We start from the raw sequence: 16,380 nt of genomic DNA on the forward strand, positions 1-16,380 counted from the left end.
GATGGTACATATAAAAGATCCCTTGCTGCTAATCGAAAAGAGTATCCCATGAAGTGGTGACAGTGGGTTTCCTCCCTCAATATCTGTTTTCCGTAACCATATGTCCAACGCCATATAACCGTAAATAAAATGTGTTGAGTGCGTCGTTAAATAAAACATTTCCTTCTTCTTCTTGTTATATAAATCATCATCACTTCGTGAGTATTGTTATACTGCTAATTTGTTTATACGAAAGGCATTCATAACATATGTAGCCTAACCATGTACTGATTTAAAAAAAAAGTTAGTTTTTTCTTGCGATCAACCGTAATGACTTGGAAAGACCATACACGATTATATTTTTTTAAACAGTTATAGATGATACTAGTTGCGTCAAATATCTTAATCTGACACATATAATCCACAAGCAAATTCACGAAGACACTTTATATGTTATGGTGAAAATGGCTAACATACCATGATACGTTAAGCGGAATAGGATGGACATGGAAGATGACCCATACCGGAGACACCCCAAAACATCATACGATTGTGAACGTACGAGATTTCTACCTCGTAACACAAAAAAATAACGTCAAGAAGTCCATAGTTGAACAGCCCAGCTAGATGATGTGTATGTATGTGAAAATAAACTTTACACACACACAAAACACATAAAAGCCCCAATATCACCAAAACATGGACCTAGATCTGGATTACTGTCAAAACATAGCACACGTTCTGTCGTTTGCTGCCAGATCTGTAGTTCGCACCACCACAACATCAAGTGTTTGTCAAATTCTATTTGACAGTGCGTTTTCTTTTCGACTGGTACCATACTTGCCAAACCAGCTCCGATTTCTCTCTCTCTCTCGCTCTCTCTCTCTCTCTCTCTCTCTCTCTCTCTCTCTCTGTGTGTGTGTGTGTGTGTTTAGCTAACAAATTACATACACTTACAGCTACCGACAAAGTGCTAAGTTTGAAAAGGTTTGGTGGATGAATTCACAGATGATGAAGATGCCGACCATCTATTTGACAGTGCGTTTCCTTTTCGACTGGTATCATACTTGCCAGACCCAGCTGCGAGCTGCGTGTTAGTGTGTGTGTGTGTATGTGTGTGTTTTGTGTTTGTATCTCAGGCGTATGGTTATAAATACGAACATAAACTTTACAACCCCCCCCCCCACACACACACACACACACAAACATGGACCTAGATTTGGGTCAGTGTCAAAATATAGCACACGTTCTGTCGTTTGCTGCCAGATCTGTAGTTCGCGCCACCACAAACATCAAGTGATTGTCAAATTCTATTTGACAGTGCGTTTCCTTTTCGACTGGTACCATACCTGCCAAACCCAGGTCCGATATGTGTGTGTGTGTGTGTGTGTGTGTGTGTGTGTGTGTGTGTTTTTGCTAACAAATTACATACATTTACAGCTACCGACAATGTGCTACGTTTGAAAAAATTCGATGGATGAATTCACAGATGATGAAGATGCCGATCATTATTGTTGAATTTTTTTTCTAAATTTTCAAAGCTAAAGAAAATGTTTGGAGAACATTGCTTATACTCGTACACAAACACATGCACGCACGCACGCACGCACGCACGCACGCACACACACACACACACACACACACACACACACACACACATACATATATATATATATATATATATATATATATATATAAGCCGCCGTTTGTGATGTTTTGATTTAATCCTTTTATTTAAACTTCATTAACATCTTACCATTTCAAACAGATTAAATCCTGTATCAACGAATAAGCATTTAAAATGTTTTACAGACACATGTATATATGAATCTATCGATTAATTTGCTAGAATATTTAAATATGTAATGTAACTAATCATACATGTATTATATAAAGAATACTACACGAGCAAAAGTGAGTTGGAAATGTTTTTAAACGAGTTGTATGATAAATGATATCTAACGGACTCGAATGCAGTATTATATTTCTTACATAAACCAGTTTAAAATAAATTTAAACGCCTTTTCCAATTAAAACCTATTTACGGCCCTAGCGCTTGTAATGAACTTAGGCATCACAAACAAGTCAATTTCAGGTCAACTTGTACGTCACAGAGTGATCATGTCGATCGTGCTTTTTCTTATTGGATCGTATGACATTGGCGACATGGTCATCACCTAGGAGCAGCCAGTTGTATGCATTTAAATTGTTATCATACGTATATGGGTCATTCTACAAAGAGCATCACTTACCAAAATACAAATTCAAGATAAAACACTTAGAAGTTATACAGTTTTATTGTTAACTTTTGGAAACTACATGACAGTGAAACATAAAATCATATCTGACCACACAGATACTTGGCTTGCACGTGCAGACACCTCTTACTTCATGAACAAGTTCATTATTTCATTGGTGTTACCAGACACGTGGGATGATTCACCAAGAATGCATGGACGTGCTATTTGGGTGTCCCTAATAACATATTATTGGGAATATTTTTAACATTCAAAATTATTCAAAGTGAGAAAACTAATATGATCCAATAATGAGAACCTTCTTTGTGTGTGTGTGTGTGTGTGTGTGTGTGTGTGTGTGTGTGTAGTTTGCGTGATTTGGTGGTGTAGCGTGTGTTTGTGTGTGTGTGTGTGTGTGCATTTGTGTGTGATTTGTGTGATATGTGTGTTTGGTGTTTATACAAATGTCATCTTCTTCTTTTCTAATAGCTGTCCTCTTCACAAATCTTTTCTTCCAACCTCAAACCAGTAACTGAACAAACTGTAACATGAACCATGATAACAATTACTAATAATTAGAAAAGAAAACTGTATTAGACATCAATAATGAGAACTGAACAAACTAACAGAAAACAATAACAAGAACTGAATGAATTAATAGAAATCAACAGAGAACAAACTAAACGGAAATCAATAATCAGAACTGAACAAACTAACTGAAGTGAACAATACAAACTGAACATGTTGTAACAGCAATCAATAATGGGAAGGGAATTAGCTGTACCTGTAATCAGGAAAGTGAAATGAACAAACTGTAAAATAAATCAATCATGACAACTATAAAAACAAAAACAATAATGAGATTTGAACAAAACTAAAAACAAGAAATTAACGTGTAACAAAAACTAATAAGAGAACGGAACAAAGTGAAGTGTAATATGAGTCAATAATAAAAACTGAACAAAACTCATAAAAGAAAGAAATAACGATAACTCAACTTTAACAGAAAGAAATAATTCGAACTGAACTGTAACAGAAAGAATAAACGATAATTGACCCGTATCAGAGATCAATCATTAGAATTTAGAACTGAAGAATCTAGCAGAATCCAACAATGAAAACTGGACTAATTTTTTTTATATAAAAAAACAAAACAAAAAATAATGAGAAATGCACAAAATGTAACAGAAACCAGTGATGAGAAATGAACGAACTAAATGAAATGATTCATGAGAAATGAACAAACTGTAGAAGAAACAGAAATTGTTGATTTAAACATAAAACTCTCACAACAGAATCCAATAAAACCTGAACAAAACTCCTAACAGAAACCAACAATGAGAACTGAACAAATTGTAACAAAAAACAACCATACAAATTGTAACAGAAATCAATAATACAAGTAGCAAAAACTAATAAGCTGTAACATCCAATAAAGATGAGCAAACTGTAACAGAAATCAATGATAAGAGGGCTATTTGAAGCAGAATCCAAAAACGACAACATAACAAACTATAACAGAAATGAATAATGAGAACTGAAGAAACTGTAACAAACATATAATGAGAAATGAACAAACTGTAAACAGAAATCAATGAGAACTGAACAAACTATAACAGAAATCAATAATGAGAACTGAACAAACTGTTACAGAAATCAATTATGAGAACTGAAGAAACTGAATAAAATAATGAGAAATGAAAAAAAACTTTAAAGAGAAACGAAAGAGAACTAATCAAACTGTAACAGAAGTCAATAATGAGAACAGAACAAACTTTAACATAAAATAATGAGAAATTAACAAACTGTAAACTGAAATGAATGAGAACTGAACAAACTATAACAGATAGGAATAACAAGAACTGAACAAACTATAACATAAATGAATAATGAGAACTGAACAAATTGTAACGTAAACTAATAATAAAAAATTAACAAACTTTAAACATAAGATAATGAGAATTGAACAACTGTAAAATAAATAAGTAATGTAAACTGATCACATTATAACACAAACAAATAACGCGAACAGAACAAACTGAAACGAAAATCAACATGGAGATCTGAGAAAAATGTATCAGAAATAAACGAAATGAACAAACTGTAGCAGAAACCAATGAGAACAAAACAAACTGAAGCAAAAACCAATAATGATATAAGAACAAACTGTAACAAACTAATGAGAAATGAAAAAACAAAACAAAACCTGCAACAGAAACAATGAGAACTAAACAAACAAAAATCAATGATGAGAACTGAATAAACAGTAAAAGAAATAAATATTGAGAACTGAACAAACTGTAACATAACATAATGAGAAATGAACAAACTGTAACATACATAATGAGAAATGAACAAACTGTAGACTGAAACGAATGCGAACTGAACAAACTGTAACAGAAACCAATAATGAGAAATGAACAAATTGTAACAAAAACCAACCGAACAAATTGAAACAGAAATCAATAATACAAATCGGACAAACTGTAGCAAAAAAACACCTAATAGTGAGAACTGAATAAGCTGTAACAAACCTATAATGAGAGATGAACAAACTGTAACAGAAATCAATGATGAGAAAGAACAAAGTGTAACATAAACTTATAATGAGAAATGAACAAACCATAAACAGAAACGACTGATAACTGGACTAACTGAAGCAGAAACCAATAATGACAACAGAACAAACTGTAACAGAAAAAACAACATTGAGAACTGAATAAACTGTAACAGAAATCATAATGAGAACTGAACAGACTGTAACAAACTTATAATGAGAAATGAACAAACTGTAAACAGAAATCAACGAGAACTGAACAACTATAACAGAAATCTATAATGAGAACTGAACAAACTGTGACATAAAATAATGAGAAATGAAAATTGTTTTTAAAACAGAAACCAAAGAGAACTAATCAAACTGTAACAGAAATCAATAATGGGAACAGAACAAACTTTATCATAAAATAATGAGAATGAACAAACAATAAACTGAAACGAATGAAAACTGAACAGACTGTAGCAGATACCAATAACGAGAACTGAACCAACTGTAACACAAATGGATAATGAGAACTGAACAAATTGTAACGTAAACTAATAATAAAAACGAACAAACTGTAAACATAAGCTAAGGAGAATTGAACAACTGTAATATAAACCAGTAATATAAACTGATCACATTATAACAGAAACAAATAATGCGAACATAACAAACTAAAACAAAAATCGACAAGGAGATATGAGAAAAATGTATCAGAAATAAACGAACAAAACAAACTGTAGCAGAAACCAATAATGCGAACAGAACAAACTGAAGCAGAAACCAATAATGATATCTGAACAAACTGTAACAAACTAATGAGAAATTTTAAAACAAAACGGTAATAGAAACGAATAAGAACCAAACAAACTAACAGAAATCAATAACGAGAACAGATCAAACTGTAACAAAAACGAATGAAAACTAAACAACCAGTAAAAGAAATAAATAATGAAACTGAACAAACTTTAACAGAAACCAATAATGAGAACTGAACAAACTGTAACATAATATAATGAAAAACTAAAGACTATAACAGCAATCAATAATGAGAAGAAAACAAATTGTAACATTATGTAGTAGTGTTGGTATTAAGTGCTCCTACTGGCAGTAGCTAGTGGGAATTTCCCTGTTAGCTCAGTTGGTAGAGCGCTGGACTAACATACTCTAGAATCGCCTCAGTGGAGGTTGATTTTTCTGTAACTAATGAGAAAACAACAAACTGTAAATTGAAACGAATGAGAACTGAACAAATTAACAGAAACCAATAATGACACTTGAATAAACTAACAAACTAATAATGAGAACCGTACAAACTGTAAACTGAAACGAATGAGAACTGAACAAACTGTAACAGAAACCAATAATGAGAAATAAACTGTAAAGAGAGACGAATAAGAACTGAACAAACTGTAACAGAAACCAATAATGACACTTGAATAAACTAACAAACTAATAATGAGAACCGTACAAAATGTAAACTGAAACGAATGAGAACTAAACAAACTGTAACAGAAACCAATAATGAGAAATAAACTGTAAAGAGAGACGAATAAGAACTGAACAAACTGTTGCAGAAACCAATAATGACACGAATAAACTAATAAACTAATAATGAGAACCGTACAAACTGTAAACATAAACTAATGAGAAATGAACATCCGTAACATAAGCCAATAATGTAAACTGAACAAATTATAAAAGAAACCAATAATGTGAACTGGACAAACTAACTGAAACAAATATGGCGAACTTAACAAACTGTAACAGAAACAAATAATTTGAACTGAACAAATTGTAAGTAACGTAAACCAGTAATAAGGAATAAACCAATTTTAAGCATAAACGAAAGAGAACTGAACAAACTGTTGCAAAAACAAACAATGAGACTTTAATAAACTAACAAACTCAGGGCCGTAGCCAGGATTTTTTGTTTGGGGGTGGGGGGGGGGGGGGCAACTGAGTAGTTAATAGTCTGAAACTCCTTAAACAGTTAAGAAGAGAATTTTCTTTAAGTTTCTATAATTTGTTCCGGATTTATTTTTTGGGGGAACCACCCCCTTGCCCCCTCACCCAATAGCTATGGCCCTGAAACTAATAATGAGAACCGTACAAACTGTAATATAAACTTATAGTGAGAAAGGAACACACTGCAACAGAAGTCAACAATGTGAACTGAATTATTATAAGGGTTAGTCAACATACGCAGAAATGCCAAGTAAACAAATTATAGGCCTGACAGAAGTCAGCAATGCAAATTGAACAAGCTGTAAAATAAACCAATAATGCGAACTGAACAAACTGTGACATAAACTAATAGAGATAACGGAACACACTTTAACAGAAATCGTTAATTAAGAAAGAAATGTTTTATTTAACGACGCACTCAACACATTTTATTTACGGTTATATGGCGTCAGATATATGGTTGAGGACCACACAGATTTTGAGAGGAAACCCGCTGTCGCCACTACATGGGCTACTCTTTCCGATTAGCAGCAAGGGATCTTTTATTTGCGCTTCCCACAGGCAGGATAGCACAAACCATGGCCTTTGTTGAACCAGTTATGGATCACTGGTCGGTGCAAGTGGTTTACACCTACCCATTGAGCCTTGCGGAGCACTCACTCAGGGTTTGGAGTCGGTATCTGGATTAAAAATCCCATGCCTCAACTGGGATCCGAACCCAGTACCTACCAGCCTGTAGACCGATGGCCTAACCACGACGCCACCGAGGCCGGTAAATCGTTAATTAGAACGGACAAACTATAACAAAAACCAAAAATTAGTACTGAACAAACTGTAGCAGAAATCAATAATGAGAAGAACTAAACAAACTGTAACAGAAATCAATAATGAGAACTTTACCAACTGTAACAGAAACCAATAATGTAAACTGAACAAATTATAAAAGAATCCAATAATGCGAACCGAACCAAATGGTAACAGAAACAAATAATGCGAACAAACTTTAAAAACAAAAATCAATAAGGAGATTTGGCAAATTGCAACAAAAATGAACAAACAGAACAAACTAGAGCAGAAAGCAATAATGAGAACTAAACAAACTTTAACATTGACTAAGAACGAGGACCGAACAAACTGTAACATAAACTTATAATGAGACATGAACAAACTGTAAACAGAAACGAATGAGAGCTGAACAAACTGTAACAGAAATGAATAATGAGAACTGAACAAATTATAACAGAAAGAAAGAAAGAAATGTTTTATTTAACGACGCACTCAACACATTTTATTTACGGTTATATGGCGTCAGACATATGGTTAAGGACCACACAGATTTTGAGAGGAAACCCGCTATCGCCACTACATGGGCTACTCTTTCCGATTAGCAGCAAGGGATCTTTTATTTGCGCTTCCCACAGGCAGGATAGCACAAACCATGGCCTTTGTTGAACCAGTTATGGATCACTGGTCGGTGCAAGTGGTTTGCACCTACCCATTGAGCCTTGCGGAGCACTCACTCAAGGTTTGGAGTCGGTATCTGGATTAAAAATCCCATGCCTCGACTGGGATCCGAACCCAGTACCTACCAGCCTGTAGACCGACGGCCTAACCACGACGCCACCGAGGCCGGTCAAATTATAACAGATACCAACTGTAAGAACTGAACTGTAAAAAAAATCAATATAGATAACTCAAGAAATGGTAACAAAAACCCATTATAAGAACTGAGCAAATTGTAAAGGAATACAATAATAAAAACTGATCAAACTGCAGCATAACCCAGCAATGCAAACTGAACAAACATTAACAAAAGCTATTAAAGAGAACTGTAGTAAACACCAATGACGAGAACTGAATAAACTAACCGAACTCCGAAATGATTAATAAAAACTGAACAGACGACACCGAACAATATATTCTAATTGAACAAACGTAACAGAATGTTTTAGACGAAAATAGACTGAAATGTGAGATTGTCTAGTGTAAAATCTACACAAAAGTCAACCCCTCCCCCCCCCCCCCCCCCCCAAAAAAAAAAAAAAAAAAAAAAAAGTTCGATGGCATTATAGAATAGATTTTGTTATTCGGTTGATTTTACATAATTTGGGTATGCTGAATTCAAATATGGCCTCAGATTACAGTTATCTTCCCATTTGGTTGTCCAAAATCCGGAAGTTTGACCGCGCAAGTAGTCTGCTGTTTGACTGTGATTATTTCATGGCAGACAGCTATGAAGTGGCAACTGTTTGACTGAAGTGACAGGGGATAGCATGTAGTTTGTAAACATGTGTAACTTGTTGACATTGGAGACTTGTTTGTGGTAATTCCGGCCCATGCAAAAGTAGTGCATTTTGTGTAAAATGGGTGTACTCCGGCCTGGTTTAGAGGGTGTGTCTGTTTAAACCAATATGCTGGGAGAAAGAGCTGGACAACAGGGGTTGTCCTTTTCAGGGTATGTGTCCCCCATGCAGGCAAAGGTACATACAAAACTTCACGGGCCTGCTGATATTAATAAAAATGTTATAGCCACTAAGGCTATATAGAAACATATAGCGAAATTAATTGTGGTCTGAGGCCATATGGTCGATGACATTCTCAATTTTTTGTTTTTTAATCCAGGAGAGCCAAAAGCAAAATGGCCGCTAATACTATTTCTAGCTGTGGTCACTGCTTCTATTTTTGCTATACAGATCCTTCATAAGACATAACTGTAGATTAAATGAATAAACCTAATAATGTCACAAGATGTTTATTTGAATAATACAATGAATAATGTCATAAGAATGTTTTGTTTGATGATTATAACAAGCAAAGTCAAAAGGATGTTTATTTTATGAACGTGTATGTAAAACTGTTTTAAATGTTCAGCATATTTTGCTATAAAATTAAGGAAATTAATAAAAGGTGGATACTTTTTTGTATAAGGGATACAATGAAATTCTGACATTTAAATTTATGTTAGTATTAAAGCACTTGTTCTGACATTTAATCCAGTGCAAGTGATGTTGGCTTTTTGGCAGCCACTGCGACATGTAACGCATGTGCCTGAACAACTGCTCACTTAAGAGACTTATACACGATTCAGGAATGTGTCAGTATAAGAAGTACAGGCTTTAGTTGGTCAATTACAATTTGGCACCCATACTCAGTTTCCTATGGTATAGCTGGCCTAGGTTCTACAGCGTTGAACCAGATCATGACCAGGAAGTGTGCTCTCGTGATGTTGTGTTTGACAGCATCACTTGTGGGTGGGAGTAATTGTTGATGTACCTCTTTCTTGAACACAGTCCGTGCCTTGTAGGTTGAATTGGCCTCTGGCACATTGTACACTGCTCATATGAACTTCTCAGCACACAACAGCGTCTCTTTTATCAGTGGGTCATTTTCAAATCCGGAGAGAAGCCCAGACTTGTTTAAGAAGACTTTCAATGCTGTTTTGGGGTATGGCCTGATAGATATGAAATTGTGTCCGAACCTGTTACTGCATGGAATGACAACAAAAACAATGCTACATCAATGAAACTCCATGCAGCAAAAAATGTCATTGACAGGTACGAATCTGGGATCCTGGCTTGTTTCAGCATTCATGTATATCTCTTTATTTATCATGGAAGGATGTGCAATCGGCAATAACACGTCTGCGTCACGAAACCACACTACAACTGTGGATGACTGGCTATGCAGGCAGTGTGAGATCATACTACTATCTGCTTCTTCATGTGTGCTTCTGAGATCTTCCAGATCCATGTCTGTTTTGCTGCACTACGTCATCAACGTATAGGAAACCACCACCACCAATCAATGACTAATGTTGAATCTTGTGGAATGTCATAATATTCAGTGCACGTGACTTTCAAGCAGCTCTTTCATGAAATGTTTGTTCCCATCTCTCAGACGGCCATCTGTTTCTGCCAGACAAAGGAATTGGAAGTAGCTCATGCTTGAGTGGTGGCAATACGAAGTCTATCGTGTTTATCAGTTTGACATACAAGGCGCTTTTCATAAACATTTCACTTGTTGATCTCTTTAGTTTGAAGAATCTCCATGCACTACTGCGAATTGCCATAATGGCCACCAACAATACTATAAGCTAAGAGTTGAAGAGATGTTTTATAAAACTTTCAAAATTCTAGTAAGGTCAGTGTAGATTAATGTTCAATGTGACATCTGTGTTTATGGTATCATGTTTTTATCTTTTCTCAAGATACAAAATATTACATTAATAAATTTATATAAATTAATAAAAATTCTCAAAATCACTTCAAGACATACAAAGTCATCGTGGGTGGCTGTTACAAATAATTCAACAATACATTAGAGCACGTTTGGCGGATTCCATGCTCCCAAAAATATCAGGGGATTCACTAAAATACATATTTTAATTCAGTTTGGATAAACTATTTTATATGTGCAATGCTAATTTGGCGGCCATTTTGTTTTTGATTCTCCTGGATTAAAAACAAAAAAATGAGAATGTCATCCACCACATTTGGATTGAGCATACCAAAATTATGTAAAATCAACCAAATAACAAAATCTACTTAAAAATGCTTAACTTGACATATTTTTCAAAAATAGTCCTAGACTAAGAGAAGACGATACGCACACACATAATATATATTTATAATTAGGAAGTAAAACAAACAAAAATTAAAATAGCAGGGCCGTCGAAGAGGGGGTGGGGTGGGGGAGATGGTCTGGGGTTCTATGGTCCACATTGCCACAGTCCATATACTATCAAATTCAAGCATACTTAACCTATAAGAACAAAATCAAACCTATTAGAACACAATCTCTAATCGTATTATTACTGGAGATTCCGATCTTTCTTTCATCAAAACCAGTACCCCACGACTGGTATATCACAGTGCATATAAAAGACCCCTGAATGCTTTTTTTTTTTCGATGGCAACAACGGGTTTCCTCTCTTATTATATCTGTGGCTTCTAACCACAATGTCCGACTATGGTTTTTATGTAGCAGACGAAGTTCTTTTTTCAGAGATTAAAAAAAATTAAATAAATGTGTAGTCATTTAATTTAGTAGGGAAATAATTGAATATTTGTTAAGGGGAAGAAAGAATGTTTCTGACACCCCAGTCCATTACTTTAAAAGCAGAAATCATTGAGTAATAAAATAAAAGAAAGGAATGTGTCGATGCACTTAATCAGCAGATAGTAGGGGAAGAAAGGAATATTTGGGACATCCCAGCACTTTAAAAGCAGAAATTATTAGGTATTAAAATAAAAGAAAGGAATGTGAAGACGCACCTAATGAGTGGTCAGTAGGTGAAGAAAGGAATGTTTGTGACACCCCAGCTCATTGTTTATCTGTATCTATAGAAGAAAGGCATTTTTAACGTGTGACTGCAACTCAAAATAATGTTTCAAACTAACCCATGCCTATGGGAAATAACTGCATTTTAAACAAAAATATTGTTCGCTTTATGGTTCCAGAGCCGTTTAATATAAATTTACCAAATGTGTTTGAGAGTAAATACAGGGGCGGGATGTAGGCCAGTGGTAAAACGCTCACATGATGGAAAATCGGTCTAGGATCGATCCCCGTCGGCGGCCCGTTAGGCTATTTCTCGTTCCAGTCGGTGTACAATGACTGATATATCAAAGGCCATGGTATGTGCTATCCTCTCTGTGGGATGAATGACCAAATAAATCCCGGGGCACATAAAGGCATTTAAGCAAAATAAAGACAAAGAACGTTTTAGAAATTTATTACGAATGGTCCATTTTAAAAACGTGTATATCTAATGTTCATTTATTTAGTGTGTAGACAAAGTCTTTTAGCGTTCACTGGATAGAAACATTTATATTTTAACTTTGGGAGACTCATTGACGGATTCGAAACATGCACTCGAGACAACAGAGTGGTATTGGATGGAAATCCCCAAATATAAACAGATGGACAGCACTGTCATTCAACAGTCAACATCATGAATCAGTGTCACATTTGTCCTAAAATGTATGTATGGCCTCAAGATCTAACTCGTCATGTGTGGAATAAACATGAATTGTTTGAAAAGAAACATAACGCTTGCCAGCAACAGCAGCAAAAGCGGTAGCAGGAGCAACAACAGCAGCAGCAGCAACTGCCCTTTAGCTTACTACATGATCGTGTCTGGACCCACTTCGTGTGGTAAAACGGTTTTTGTGTACAAACCATTGAGGGATGGTAAAATGAACCCGCTTCCCCAACGCATCATTTGGCTCTACAAACGATGACAATCCCTTTACGACGTCATTGCGGCAACCGTCCGAGTGGAATTCATTCGAGGCATTCCCAACCATTTAAAAAAGGATCGCTATTTGGATTCCAGAATAAAAAATCTCATCGTTCTGGACGACTTGATGTGCACGGCCAATAAAGACGGGAGAGACTAAATCGAATAAAGACCCTCACGTCACCACAGAAACCTATCGGTGACTGCCATCAATCAGAACCTCTATCACAGTAAGAATTCGAAGAAACTGACATTAACTGGTGCTGTTCAACAACCTCCTCAACAACAAGCAGCAAGTCCTAACATTATCACGACAGATGTATTCCGAAAACATTCGTCATTTGATGCAAAACTTTCAGGAAGCCACCCACAAGCCCTATGGGTGTCTTATGGTAGACTTGAAACCGAACACGGGCGCCTTCGACCTAATGGTTTACCAACTGCTGCTGCCGCTACTTTTGCTGCTGCTACTACTGCTGCTGGGAAGGGTTATGTTTCGTTTCCAACAATCAATGTTGTTTTTTCACACACGACGAGTTAGATCGTGAGGTAACAAAAGATAGCAAAATACGTTTTTCGTTATTGGCGCTCTTTAAAATACTATGCAAAATAATCCTAAAAATAATTTTAAATATGTTTAAAAATTGCTAACTTTGCGATTCAGATGCCAAGAAAAGACATTTAAAGCCATCCAATTAAAAACATTTCTAAGGGAAGCATAGTTTCTAAGGGGTTCGGGGGGGGGGGGGGGGGGGGGGGGGTAGGGGAAACTGGGGACCGATGAGCCACCCCATATAACTACTGACTGCAAGTTTTTGACTGCAAGTTTTTGACTACCTTGAGTAATGTTTTCGTGTTTTGGTTACAGTTTAACATTGAGGTGATAATACATATTTCATAGATCCATTAAAGGTTTGTGTTTTTTGTTAATAATCTATCTTGACTTCTAAATACAGTTTTAGTCGATCAGCCATGTGATTCTCTGGTATACTTGGCTAACATAATGAAAGTGGTGTTGGGGACCAATGAGCCATTTTCTGTGGGGTCCGATGAGCCACTTTGGGGTCCGATTTGCAGGTGGCTCATTGGACCCCACTGCATTTCAAAGGACACAGAATGGCAATTCATTTGATGTTCAACCATCCACTTCAGGGAATGGGACAGCTAATTCATCCCTTGGTCATCAGCCACAGCCATCCATCAGCACACAGCCACAGCCTTCCACCAACACATAGCCACAGCCTTCCACCAACACATAGCCACAGCCTTCCACCAGCAGAGGCACAGCCTTCCACCAGCATACAGCCTTCCACCAGCACACAGGCACAACCTTCCACCAGCACACAGCCATAACCTTCCACCATTACACAGCCACACCGTTCCACCAGCACACAAGCCTTTCACCAGTCAAATAGAGATGCTAACCGTTTCTCCAGAGCACATACGACCATACCCCAAGGCATCAGAGAGGAAGCAGACTTCAAGGGAAAAGGCAAAAGCACTATTCTGACTGACACACCTGTGAGAAACCGCATCACAACTGAGAAGAGTAAAAAAAAAAAACCGAGTGCCAGCAAAACGGCGATTGATAGAAGCAGTACAAGTTAAGGTTAAATCCACTGCTGCACGTTTTGGAGAGGGCAGCTCTGAGGAGGAATCAGAAGGTGTACATATTGCCTTTCAGGAGAAAGACCCAGAGCCGGGTGATTATGTGCTCACTGAATACGCCCGGAAGTGGAGCACTGTTCACTATATCGGTGTAATCACACAACCAAAAGATGACGATGGAGACTATGAAGTCCCATTTCTCAGAAAATCTACCAGGCATACTAAGTCATGCACATTTATTGAGCCTATCCAAGAAGAAATAAGCTCAGCTGAAGGAGATTTCATTTTGGGAGTTCTTCCTAAACCTGTTGCGCAAACCACCAAAAGACAGAATCGTACAATTCAGTGTCAACTTTGATGGGTTCAATCTTGAATACGTTTCAGCATTAGGTTAGGACTCTGAAATTACACTGAGTCAATAACACAGTAAACTTTAAACAGGTACCGAGGTCAGTGTTGAAAATATAATTCACGCCTTAGTTTATAACATTATGTGCATCTCAGATGACATTTACTGCAGGAATAAAAAAAAAAGATAAAAAAAAGATGTACATGCGTGTTGTTCTCGCTAGTTTCACTGTTTGAGTATCATGGCCCACAGGACCCCAATGGTTGGCTCACTGGTCCCTTACCCTGGGGCGCGATGAGCCATCATGGACCCTGTTACATAAGTGTCTCCCATAAAGATGTTGATTAAGATAACCTACCAAACTCTATGTTGTAATCGAGAGCAATAATCCTCTATAAGCATGAACAGTTTTGCTATCAACAGCTATGAATGTTTGAGTGAAATGGCCAAATATTTTTAAAATGGTTCATCGGTCCCCAGTTTCCCCTATTCTCCCCTGTAAACTTTTGAAAACTAGATGTCCTGAAATGCAATTCCCTGCATTCTAAAAGTAAAATTAATCTCTGCCTTAAGATTTACTACCAATAATATTTTTGATCCAGAATTATTGAGGGGGCTAGAGCCCTCCCCCTCCCCCAGCCCGCCCGCTCCGCCGTGCCTGTGCACACAACCCTCCCCCCTGCCTACAAAAATGGGAGCCCGTACGCCTATGCTAGTAAATTCACACTATATCCGGCATAGTTATAAATACCCATTAGTGTTTGCATAAAGTTTCAGCAGTTAATTCAATATATTTAATATGGAGAAATGTAAAAATATTTATCACTACTAGATACCCAACACTGCAGCTGTCAATGTCCGTAAAATTACCGCTTTCTTAAAATTTGACATGAATCGTACTTGACACGAATCCCTGTTCACGCCCAGGACCTGAACATTAAAATTATTATATTCTTGAATTGATATTATTATCTACATGTACTGGGATCCATTAATTTAAATATAGGCCCTATACTATGTATCAAAAATAAAAGTGAAAATCGCAAAATGTAGCACTTGTAAATTTCAGATGGTCCCTTGGAGTTATTTTTTTAACATACGAGGAAAAGGTAAGAATAGGCCTCTGTCCCCGTCTCGAACGAGTATGTTGCATTTTATTCAGAATTATGCATACAAATAACAAAACAAAAACACAGTGTTTAACAACCGCAACACACATATCCAAGAAATAAACCCAAACCTATTTAAAATATTAAAATAAAAATTATGATTAAAAACACGCACGCGTACACAAAAAACAAATCTACCAAATATAAGAAGACTACGACGACGATGACGAAGAAGAACAAGAACAAAAGCAGGCTCATGGGTTGTGGGATAGACAGACACTCCCATTGAAGGACGAACGTTTTTTTTTTTTTTCTACTCTGTATAATTAAGAAGAAAAAATTATTTG

This window comes from Gigantopelta aegis, chromosome 4, assembly GCF_016097555.1.
Source record: "Gigantopelta aegis isolate Gae_Host chromosome 4, Gae_host_genome, whole genome shotgun sequence".
Lineage (NCBI taxonomy): Eukaryota > Metazoa > Mollusca > Gastropoda > Neomphalida > Peltospiridae > Gigantopelta > Gigantopelta aegis.